The sequence below is a fragment of the Tenrec ecaudatus genome, chromosome 18 (assembly GCF_050624435.1).
Source record: "Tenrec ecaudatus isolate mTenEca1 chromosome 18, mTenEca1.hap1, whole genome shotgun sequence".
NCBI classification, from domain to species: Eukaryota; Metazoa; Chordata; class Mammalia; order Afrosoricida; family Tenrecidae; genus Tenrec; species Tenrec ecaudatus.
The window spans coordinates 19,461,910-19,470,222 of NC_134547.1; the positions used below are offsets into that span (position 1 = coordinate 19,461,910).

The window sequence follows — 8,313 nt, forward strand, 5'->3', positions numbered from 1 at the left end:
CTCACTCAGCAGCATAGCTTTTGAGGGAGAATCTGTAGGAGTGATATATTTTTTAAGAAATCATTTTATTGGGGGCTTGTACAATGTCTATCACAATCCATCCATCCATCCATCCATTGTGTCAGGCACATTTGTTGTCCTCATCAGTCTCAAAACATCTGCTTTCTACTTGAGCCCTTGGCATCAGTTCCTCATTGTACCCCTCCCTCTCCGTGTGGGAGTGATGTTTAAAACAGGATCATGCACTTGGACTTTATCTCTAACTTACCAAAGTGAAGGCTTTCCTACGGTGGAATATTTCCTTACCAGATGCCCTCTGTGATACGTTAGGGGCTACAGCCCTAGTCATATTCCCCTCAGTGCTAGCTCCCCACACCTAGTGACTCGAGCTTGCAGCCCCCACGGTCTTGAGCTCCTAGCTCAGCGGTTCTCCACCTTCCTCATGCCAGCACCCTTTCACACAGTTCCTCATGTGGTGGTGACCCCCAACCATCCCATTCTTTTCGTTGCTACTTCATCCCTGTCATTTTGCTACTGCGATGAATCGTCATGTCAATATCTGAGATGCAGGGTGTATTATCATGGTTACAAGTTGAACATCATTAAAGCATCGTGATGGATCCCAAAAAACAATATGTCATTATCTATGGTGAAGTATGTATTTCTAATGACAAATCAATGAAATGCTGTCTTGAAGCATGGTGCAGCATGGGTAACAGTCTTCACGCCGGGTACTCGTAGGGGGGTGTAGCTGCATGTGGGCAGACCCGCCTGGCGACAGATGGAGGAGCGGTGTTTGGGTTTCTAAGACCTTTGGAAAGATGTGTTTTCTGATGGTCTTAGGGGACCCCTGTGAAAGGGTCATGAACCCCCCCAATAAAAAAAGGTCATGACCCACCCACCAGTTGAGAATCGCTGTCCTATCTGTTGGAGGATAGACAGAAGGGGAAGGACAGGGTAGGACCATGAGATGGGAGAAGGAGTGGAGAGAGCAGGGGTTGAGGTAGTGGGTGGGTGCTGGACAGACAGACTGATCAAGAGAGGGAGCTTGACTTCCTCCAGTCTTGCCATTCTTCCTCCTTCTCTCTCTGCACGACTCTATGCTCACCCTTTGCTCGCTGGTTGGATCTCCGTTTCCAGGGCGTCACCACTGTCTGCGTCCCCATGCCAGTCTTTCTTGGACCTTTGTATGGAGATCTGGCTATCTCCCGGGGTGGGGGTGGGACATGGCTGTGCAGTTTTAGGCTTGTACAGTGGTTCTCAGTCCTGGTTACATATTTAGCAGTCCCTGGGGAGCCAACAACACCCAACACAGTCAGCGTTTATTAGGAGCATCTTCCACCCAGGCTCTGTGGAACCCGGGCCACTGTACCGTCTTCCAGTTGAGTTTTGGCTCATGGTGACCTGCCAGAGTTTCTGAGATGGTCAGTCTCGCTGGTGCAGACCAGTCCCCCTTTTCTCCGGCAGAGCAGCTGGTGGATTTGAACCCTTGATGGTGCAGTTAGCAGTCCAAGCTCTGCCTCACAGTGCCAGCAGAGTTCCTTGCACCAGGCTCTGGTGCCCTTACGTCGGCGCATTCAATCCACACTCCAGTCTTTGGGGATGTGTACTGCGATTACGCTCCTGTTGCAGATGAGGAAACCGGGCTCCCGAGACAAAGGGCCATTTCCTCCAAATCTCAGTTCCTAACGGGCAGAGTTGGGTTTCAGCCCATCACCTCTCCGTCATCGCAGGAACCACCTGGGTGTCTACTTTAAAGGTACAGCTTTGATTGGGCGAGTCTAGGATGGGCTGGGGTGGGGGGTCTGCCTTTCTAATGCTCTCCCAGGCCAGGCCAGAACGGTGGCTCTCTGGATCCTTTGAAATGTTAGTCCTTCCTGGTCCAGGTCATTGGTTCTTGCAGTGTGGCACTTGGACCAGCCCCCCTGCCTCACCCAGGGATGCATCTGATGTGCTGACTCCGAAATTCTGGGCCGATTACCCAGACATCTATTTTTGTGTGTGAATGAATTCTCCAATGAATTCTGATGCCTGTCGAAGTTTGAGGGTCTTTCCAGGGCTGCTGCTGCTTCTTCTTTTGCTTTTATTGTTTAAGGATCATTTTATTGGGGGCGCTTACAACCCGCGCTACAATCCATACGTCAGTTGCATCAGGCATGCTTGTACCTAATGTCGCCATCGTTCTTTTCTAGACATTTACGTTCAATCGAGCCCTTGGGATCAGCTCCTCTTCTTTACCCCTCCCTCCTCCCCCACCCTCGTGGCCCCTAGACAGATTATAGATTGCTGTTATTTTCATATCTCACACCAACCACTATCTCCCTTCCCCTCTGGGTTCTGATATTCTGTTCTAACAAAATGGCATTTTGTGATGTCCACCCTCCCCCCCCCCCCGCCCCAGACACTATTGCTGAAGACAAGACGGGTGCATAATCAAATGTGGTGAAGACAGCGGAGATGGTGCCCAGCTATTAACAGATAAGCACCCTGGGAAACAGCCATCAGAAAATTCATAACAAACAACAAACTAACAAAAATACATTGGTGAGAATGAGGGGGGTGCGTGTCAGAGCAGAGACCCAAATCCCATTTGTAGACAATGGAACATCCCCCCATAGAGGGGTTGCAGGGAAGGATGAGCCAATCAGGGTGCAGTACAGCACACCTATGGATCACACAGTATACCTCTGGTTCCTTGAGGCTTCCTCACCCCTCACTATCATGACCCCAGGGCTGCTTCCCATTCTGGACTGGACTGGAATGTGTACATACGTATAGACATGAGATAGAGCTCATGACACAAGGAACCCAGGACCAGGTGGGAATAGTGATACCAACAGGGTAGGGGGAAGTGGGGGGAAGAGGGGAAAAGGGGGGACCGATCGCAATGAATGGCACATTTCCAGTGCTTCTTGCATGCTCTAACATAGGCAAGGTTTTGGGAATCTCTGAAGTGGTCAGAGGAGAAAATCCCAACTGATGTGAGGAAACCAGACACATAAACCTGAGTTTGGAATCTGCCGCCAGGGGCAGGGCAGGGCAGGGCAGGGGAAGCCCGGGGCGGGATGAATGAGAGCCTAGATGTGAAAGAGAAACTGAAAGGAGGCTAGAGCCAGAAGCCTGAGTCAGGGAGACATGGATCCCTGAGTTGGCAAATTCTTGAAGCTCCTGGGTTGGTTGGTGAGAGGAAGCTACTACATCATTTCCAGTTTCTGGGGATGGGGAGGGTGAAGAGTCAGGAGAGAGGTGTGCTTGAAGATATTGGGGCGTGGTGGAAACTCCTGATAACTGTATGGGGTACATGGAGTGCTTGGGGGCTCACAGAAAGAAGAGGATGGATTTGAAAAACCCCATAATACATCATCTACCCAAGTGGTTCTCAACCTTCCTAATGGCTCGACCCTTTCCTACAGTTCCTTATGCTGTGGTGACCGCCCCCCCCCCACAACCAGAAAAATATTTTCGTGGCTTCTTCATCACTGTCATTTTGCTACTGTTATGAATCGGGTGACGCCTGTGAAAGGGTCGTTCGACCCCCCCCCAAAGGGGTCGTGACCCACAGCTTGAGAACCACTGATCCACCCCATGCTACATACATATAATGCATCTCCATCCCCTAATAGCTAATGACAAGAGTTCACATTTGCAAGTGCTAACTGTGCTTCAGAACACGTGCCCCGGGCGTCCTGCTCCGGATCATTCAGACGTGGGAAGGCCGGGTGCAGTAAGGGGGTCTTCTTCTTCTGGTTTCAAATGATGGAACCAGCGAGTCAACCTGGCCCCTCTTCCCCTGCCCCTAACACAGTCCACTGTCATTGACCCAACACATCCTATTGGCTGCACTTTCTAAGGGTTTGCACACCCGTCCACTTCTCATGGCCTTCATGTCCTCCATCCTGGTCTTGTCTAGGGTCACCTCCTGCTTGGACTCCCTTCATGTCCTCCATCCTGGTCCAGGGTCACCTCCTGCTTGGACTCCCTTCATGTCCTCCATCCTGGTCCTGTCCAGGGTCACCTCCTGCTTGGACTCCCTTCATGTCCTCCATCCTGGTCCTGTCCAGGGTCACCTCCTGCTTGGACTCCCTTCATGGCCTCCATCCTGGTCCAGGGTCACCTCCTGCTTGGACTCCCTTCATGGCTTCCATCCTGGTCCAGGGCCACCTCCTGCTTGGACTCCCTTCATGTCCTCCATCCTGGTCCTGTCCAGGGTCACCTCCTGCTTGGACTCCCTTCATGGCCTCCATCCTGATCCTGTCCAGGGTCACCTCCTGCTTGGATTCCCATCACAGCTGCCCCCTCTCTGGTCTCCCCGACCCCACCTGCCCCAGTCTGTTTCGAACACACAGCTAAAGGGGTCTCCCTCCCCTGATTGCTCCCATTTCATTCCAAATCAAAACCTACCTCCCTGCCCTGCTTCACAGAGCTCTCTGTGACCTGCCCACGAGTGGCTTTTCCACTCCCTAGAAGTGACGAGGGCTTGATGGCGCTGGCGAAGGAGACAGGAGGTGCGGTGGGCTGTCCAAAGAACCAACCAACACGCCTGTTTGGGAAGAAGTAGAGCCATGTCGCTCCTGCGACATGAGGAGGGTGAGGCTTGAACTCTGGACACGTTCTCAGGAAGGACCAGCCCTGCCCGGGAGGAGCACATCAGGCTTGGTGAAGAAGAGCGTCAGAGACACAAAGGAAGACCCCCCCCCTCCAAGGTCTGGATCGACAGTTACTGCAACGGGGGGCTCAGAGGTGGTGAGAACATCGCATGACCGGGCAGTGCTTCATCCTGGTGGCCACTATGAGTCAGAAGAGACTGGACACCACTCACCAACCACGGCTTTAGTGAGACATCATCCACATACCACCTAATCCACCCATTTCAAGGGGAGAGGCGATCCACTTGAATTGCTGTCTTCCCAGGAGCTCATCCATTTTAGAGTGTTTTCATTAGAATTCCATACCCTTCAGCTGTCACCTGCCTTTTCCTCCCGCCTCCTCCCCGACTGGGCTCTACGTCATCACGGATCTGCTCTGTTCCTTCCGTGGGTTTACTTATTCTGGATGTTTTGTATCAATGGCATCCTACCCTATAAGGGAGCTTCAAACAATTGGTAGAAAAGTGCTTTGAGCATGTACGGATTTGCTTTATACAACTGATGTATGTATGGATTGTGATAAGAGTTGTATGAGTCCCTAATAAAATGTTAATTAAAAAAAAAAAAAGAAAAGTGCTTTGAATACTTACCTGGCAGGGGAGATAACTTGATCACGAAGGTGGTTTTCCCAGGGCGAGGCTCACCCATTGCACTCTGGATGTGCTGACCCCTGCGATCTCCCCAAATGTGGGAAACTTGACCGCATGATTTGTGGTAATGGGGGACTGCGTTCGCGCTCTCCCCTGTAAAAAAAATTATTTTAAAGTACTTTGAATTCCATTTTCCCCATGAAATTTGTGAAGCTTCCCACGTACAGGGCTTCGTACATTTGACTTCCTTCATTTGCAGGACTTTTCCTGGCTGTTGTTGCTGGAGATGAACTTGGACGTCACAAGGGAAGCCAAGGTTAGCTCTGTTTTCCTTCCCTCCTTCCCTTGTGACTGAGACCAGTGCTTCCATCTGCAGGGCAAGGCGTCCGGAGGGTTTGTAAGACTGGGACTCTTCTCTCTCTAAACAGACAAACTTTGTTTATTTGCTTATATATGCTTATTTATTTCCCCCTTTTTTGTGGTGTATAATACACACAAAGAAAAACACACTCTGTGTAGTTGCCCATCCCGTCTCATCAAATCGGTGACGGTATCCATTAAGCCCCTGTGATAGTTACATTTTTTTGTGCCAACCTGGCACCCGTAAGAAGACATGGGTGGAGTCTCGAATGTCAATTAACCTGATGGTACCTCCTGATGGGCACTGTTTTCTCATCAGGAGGATCCTGGGAACTTCCTTTCTCTCTCTGCCTTCACCTTCCTGTTGACAAGCCAGTGTGAACTATGCTGAGACCTGCGAGAGCCCCGGAAATGCATCCACCGCTGTTGGATCCATGGGACTTTGCAGCCACCGGCCAGTGATCTTCCTGCATTCAGCATCGTTGCTTGTGACTGCGTGAGGAACTTATGGACTAGTATCAGACTTATGGACTTGATCTGGACGAGGCTAAGATGTCTGACTGATATATAATTACCTCTTGATATAAAGCCCTCTCTTACACCTATGTGAGTGTCACTGGAATTTGTTTCTCTAGTCAACCTGGCCTAAGCCCCACTTGTCTTTTCTTTCCCTACCCTTCCTTTGTACCTCCCTTCTCCCCTTCTCCTCTTCCCCCCAAGCCTAGTAGTCTTTAAAGTCTTATCCTTTGGTGTGAAAACCATTTTTCTTTTACTCACCCCCCCTTTAACACACACATGTGTTCATTCCTCTTGGAATGACGGTCCACTCTTGAACCCTAGCTCACGTGGGTGTCTCTGATTGGTGGACGCATGCCATGTGTCTACAGTGATATTTCTTAGGTGCGAAGTCGTCCAGGAGTCTGAGTTCTTTGCCTTCTACCTCAAGAAGGATGGCTCTCACCCTACGGATAAAGGAGCCCAGGTGGCGTCGAGGGTTAGGTGTTGGGCCGCTAACCACAAGCTCAGCAGTTTGAAACTGGCAGCTGCTCTGCAGGAGGAAGATGAGGTGGTCTAAGCTGGTGAAATGTTCAGTCTCAGCAATCCACAGGGGCAGTTCTATTCCGTCCTACAGAGTCGCTATGAGTCAGAATCCATTTGAGGGCAACGAGTTGAGCCACAAAGCTGCGCAGTCTGGCCAGTAGAGGGCGTTAGAGGGACACTGGGAAAGAAAAGGGCTGTCTTCCCCGGTACCACAGAGACTCCTGTGCCAGTTGGATGTGCTCTTCTCTCCACTGCGTGGTCCCGTGTGGTCGGACCAGGGCCCCTCTGCTGCAGCTGCCCCAGCCTCTGGCCTCTCTCTCTCACAACCTACCCAAAAGCCGACGAAATCACAGACCAAGGACCTACATGTTAGAACTGAACGGACCAGGAGCCGCAAACCTATGGGTACTGCTTTTAAAAAATATAGACGCTCAAACTCAACCATAAATGCATGAGCAGCAGAAAACAAGCTAGAGACCGAGGCTACATAAACAGCCAATGCGATGCTCCCGAAAGACTTTATCCAAAGCATACCTACACACCCTGCAGACGGGGGGACAGTCTTCAGAAACTGCGTCTTTGACCGGGGTGTCCTATCGAAAATGCACCGAAAATGTCAGCTGATCAGCAAAAAGACAACACAATTTAAAAATGGGCAAACGACATCAAAAGACACTTCATCAAAGAGGGTATTGAAGCAGTGAGGTAGTTTATTGTGCCAACCTGGTGGATAAACGCATGTGGGGTTAATTGAAGGGTGGAGGTATAAATGGCTCGGTGAGCCTCGCCTTTGGAGTTCGTGGATCTCTTGCTTTGTGATGGTCAGACCAGGGTGCAGCTGCCTTAGCCAGTTCCCTGCTTCAGCTGGCAAGGCTGACTTCCTGCAAGACATCCCTGAGGAGAAGCCACATGGACCTGCCCCGATGCAGCCCTGGGTGCTGGAGCAGCCGTGTGGAGACCCCTGCCAGCGCTGGGATGCTCACACGTTCACTGACTTCAGCTTTCCTCCTGCAGTCGGCATCATTGTGTGTGTTTTGTGAGATGGAGGAGGACTTTGTGGATTGGTGTCAGACATATGGGTTAATGTTGGACTTGTGGGCTTGGGCAGCACTGGATAGGGATGATTTCTTGAGGTGCACTTACCCTTTATATAAAACTGTCTCTTATACATGAGTTTCTGTGGATTTGTTTCTCTAAAGTACCCAGACTGACACAAGCAGCAACAAACCTGTGAAACGGGGTGCATGATCATTCGTCATGAGAGATGCAAATCAAGACAGCAAGGAAGTACCACCCTGTTCAGCTTGGTTTGGGACGGAGAATGACTAGGATCGGCTAAAATCTGATTCCCATGAAGTGGGGCCAGGTATACCTTCTTACCAGCCTCGGCCCCCCGGCACTCTCTGTTTCTCTTCTGGGTTTGATAAGACACTTCAAGGGCCACACAGAACTCCCAGACAATCCTTACAACCCCGTGATTGCTGAAGGAAGGAACGGCTGTGACTTGAGATGTAGTGCAGGGTGGCTCTCTCAGCTCCTCTTGGCCACCTAGGGACCCTTTTGGCCACTGTGTCAGTCTGGGTTGACTAAAGAAACAAGCTCATAGACACTCATATGTGTATAAGAAAGAGCTTTCTATAAAACTGTAATTGCACATTAAGAGAACATCCCAGCCC

General features: G+C 50.6%; 1 non-coding gene across 1 annotated transcript; it reads left to right on the forward strand.

Annotated features, from left to right (window-relative positions):
• The first annotated feature begins 5,228 nt into the window (after positions 1-5,228).
• On the forward strand, positions 5,229-5,392 carry LOC142432874 (U1 spliceosomal RNA). The gene has a single exon (XR_012780972.1). It is a non-coding gene; the product is annotated as a U1 spliceosomal RNA (small nuclear RNA).
• Positions 5,393-8,313: the final 2,921 nt, after the last annotated feature.